Below are 4,247 nucleotides of genomic sequence, written 5' to 3'. Positions count from 1 at the left end.
ATCTCTTATACCACGTTTATTAGTCGTCGTACATGACACCTCGGAATAGATGGATAGATAATAATTCGCAAAAAAAGCATCAGTTACTTTCGATGTGAAGTTTTGTGTTTGTAACGTAAGCTCTGATATTAGTTTTATGTTGTAGTCGGTGTGCCTGAGGTCAGGTGTAATGTGTATTTATCGCGACATGTCTATACCGCCCCTTCATGTTTAAGATTATATACTGCCTTTTACTCGCTTAAAGAGTCCTCTCTTTCCAAATAAAATTTTTTCATTTCATAGTCTGATTTGGGCGAGATTAAATTGTTTAGTCCTTCTAGGACACCGTGTCCGTTCCCCGACCAGTCGGCTTCCGGGGGAAGTGGTATTATTACCAATCTCCTCAACGAGGCACAGAAGCAGCAATTTGAGGCTTCCTGCAGGGCGGCTCTCATGCGCTTGTATCCACGTTCGCTCTTATACCCTCGTGTGGATTACGGTTTCGCTCGGCGGATCCCTTTTTGAAGCAAAAGACACGATCACGCGATCATTAGGCGGCTAGGTAGTCGGGCCCCCGGCACTACACGAGCTGTGCTAGATCAGCTGAAAGCTCTCCAAGCACGCTTTTTACCACAACAAAATGTAATGGATCGGCACCGCGCTCGACTTCGAGCTCAGGAAGAAGGCGCTCCCGTACCCGCAGTGCGGACCATTCCTGTGGTGCTCGCCCCTGGCAAAATCGCTGCAGATGATGAGGAAATCTTTGAGCGATAAGTGCAGCGATGTCTATCCTACACTTAAACTACAAGGAAGTGGACATGAGCTTAGAGCGCCATCTTAAAGTTGAGTTTGCCAAACATAAGGCGCAATGCCGACTTCCAGCGGCTTGTTGCCCTGCGACATGTGGAATATTCCATCACGCTCCCGCGAGCTCTGTGCTTTCTCATACGGGTTAGTTTACAACCACATCAGCTCATGGCCCTTCGATTTCCCAGGCTTTTGCCGAGAATCGCGGGGCACTTGACGATACGAATTGTCATGATCCTTTCGATCATAAACTACGACGACGTCTGGGCAGTCTTGCCAAAGTAGCACCTCAAACTCCCATGAGTTCTCGGATTTTGGGTATTCCCGTCACTTTACAAGATATTGGGCTAAAATCCCGTCGACGACGTCAAGGCGTTTCACGTGGTAGTGGACGCCACCAATCTCATCAAGAAGACCCGGCGGCGGGCGATGACGACTTGGTCGATCGCCGACCGGTGACTCGCGATGCTCTTTGAGCGTTGGAGGACAAGGTCCGTTGTCATCGACACTCTGCCATACACCGTGCCGAGGTCGCCTACCGCTGTGCGAAAGACCTCAAGAGCCTGGAGCGCTTTGTGAACCGACTGCTTCACGTTGAGGATTTTCTTCCTCTATCGGAGCGGCTCCTAACCATCGAGCAGACGAATACGTCACTTCATGCGACGGTGGAGCGCTTTGCGCCGTTGGAAACAGAATTTGTTGTCTTCCGTGCTCAAACCAGTTGCTGGTTCAGCTTCTGGTTTACCACGCGTCTTTGAGCGCCACCCCGACGCCAACTATTCCGCGCTCACTTGCACCGGATACCGGTACGGCTTAAACAAGCCCACATAAAACACCGGGTGGGTGCGCATCCTTCTCGCAAGGTTCAGCGTACCGCAAGGCCTCGATTGGCCACGGCCTCGAAAGGTCCAATAAACCATGAGCGGAGCTTTGTCTTAAAGACAGCAGAGACTGCATGTGGAATAAGGTTTTAGGCATTTAAAACAGGACTACGAACTCAAAGTTCTCCACATTTTTTTTTGCTTTTCCATATTCTTTCTGCATGTCTTGACTTTCAATCATCGCATCGCGAACGAGTCGTCATACACTCAGTCTACTAGACATAAAGTCATCGATTTTTTACGAAGAGTTAGGAGGCTGACATCAGCTAGCCGTTCGGCTATTCCCCCTCACCAAGCCCTGAGCCATCGAATGGCGGCGTCAGCGGGGCGCGAGGATTAAAAGCTCATTCACGTAGAACGCAGTGTAGCCAGGAGATCTTTGTGTACCGTTTGAGCAAGGTGGCTCATCTTGCTGCAGTACCAGACACCACAGACGGTGTCGCTATAGCGACGCTGTTTGTCGATCGTGTCTTTCGACAACACGGGGCCCGAAGTCTTTTGTCTTTGAATTAAACCCGCGCTTACAGGAAAGTTTTGGTCTACAATGTTCAGGGTGCTGGGCACCAAGCTGACTATGTCAACAGCGGACTATCCAGAGACTGATGGTCAAACTGAGCGCGTAAATCGCGTCATTGAAGACGTTCTTCGCAGAGTCTGCGCTGAGACACCAAAGCGCTGGAGCGTCATTCTGTTACTCGTAGAGCTTGCTCTGAACAATGTAGTGCATTCACATTGACCGTCTCGGTCCAGTGACCGCGTCAATAGCGCTTCTGCTTCCTAGCAGAGGCAAGTTAATGACTCACCAAACCTCCGCGAGGAGACGTGCGCGTAGCACTCAAGGTCCTCGATCTCCTATCAATCCATGGTTCATGGTGTTTTAACGATGCCATACCAAGGATAATGTAATACCTTGCATCCAAGTATAAAACTAAGCTGCGTTCCATGCTGTCAAAGTCAAGGAACTTGACACCGAGGTCTACAGAGACCCTCGACACAGTGACACAAGTCCTGGTCGCTAAGCAAATAGTGACGGTGCTCAACTGCGCTTTCATCGTCTCAGCATACAGCCAACTTCCTTTGATTGTGGAGCATCGAGCGTAATTGCCTGACGCCCCGAAATCGAAAAGGATCTTCCATGGCTTTCAAAGCCCTTCACGGTCGCTTTTACGACCAGTAAGCCCTGCTTTCACTCGCGTCATCTATTCAAGAGCACGGAACATTTTGGGGCTGGGACCTGATACTCTCTAACCCTTTGAGGCGCAACAGAACTCAGTTCTTCCCCAGTAGGGCACCCCGCGCCTACTGCGTTTTCTCGTCAAACCAGATTGGTTGGTAGCAGGACGTCGATTCGACAAACCATTTCGCACCTTGCGCAAGGGACAACCCGTCTGGAGGTGACGGGTGTCCCCACAAACGAAACACCGTCTGGTGGTTATACGCTGCTCCGCAGATCGGAGCTCTTCCTCTTCTTTCTCAGCATAGCTGAGAGTTACTGGCTCTGGCCCGCTCGACGAGTTGCTAAAACGTGCATTCTAACCAGTTCGTGCCGACATAAAGTTGAATTCGGAATTCAATGCTACATTACGGATGCACACGAAAGACTTCCATTCTGGTCACGCCAGTGCGAAGGCTTTCCATATATACGGTAGCTGCGACCGCCTCGGGGAGAGGATCGGTTGCCATTCCGGTAATGAGAGCTCTCAACTCTTGATCAAAGTCCGCCAATCCCTTCTTGCCCTGTCGATCAGCAAGAAAATGCAATCGCACGCGATATGGCTGATTAGGCGGCGGAATTCTCGCAAAAGGTGACGCTTTCGATTTTTTCAGCAGGGAAACGCAGATTCAACGGAAGCACCACACGTTAGTGCTCATTCTCGCGCTTGGCCCCGAAGCTTTACGATAGCTAGCGCCACGCGCTGTTGCTCATTTTGGAGTCTGGCGGATGGCATAGCCATCTCGGCCTCTCTCACCCAGAGCAGGAGATTCTCTTTATCCTTACACTCGAAGGTCTTATCGCCCAGCATGAGCGGCCTGGGTCGGAGAAATCATCCGTTGTCGATGGTGGTGTCATGGACGCAGTCGACGCTGACATCTTGTGCTGTATGCAGATCACTTTTGTAATTTAAAAACGCCTCTAGGCGCGCTTATCGCCTCCGGACCTCGCACAACAAGGTGCTCCACGCCCTCAGGGCCAAGCGAGGCATCAGCTAACCTGCACGCCCTGGGGGCAAATAGGCGTACTCCTCCATCCTCACATAGGATCGGTCGTAACGACTCAGGCGTATATTGACAACAAGTGTTACAAGTGCAGCGGGCTGACGTAGCTCTTCGCTTTGAGGAAGTTAAGCCAAGATCACCGACCTGTGTTCGTCACAAGAACCAGTACGAGTTTAGTGGATCGCAACCTGCTACCTCCAAGGGTACCCTACGATCTTAACCAAGGCAAGTGAGCTTTTTCGCTCAACATTGAAACTGTATTTAGTTGTTTTGTTGCGGCAGAGACGCCAATATCTAAAATCCTGGGGTTCCCTGATTCAAAGAGTAAAAACTAATTAATACTGTAAGACCTAATTAATATAG

The sequence above is a fragment of the Plasmopara halstedii genome (assembly GCF_900000015.1).
Source record: "Plasmopara halstedii genome assembly, contig: Scaffold_526, whole genome shotgun sequence".
Taxonomy (NCBI): Eukaryota; Oomycota; class Peronosporomycetes; order Peronosporales; family Peronosporaceae; genus Plasmopara; species Plasmopara halstedii.
This window is presented reverse-complemented; position numbering follows the sequence as displayed.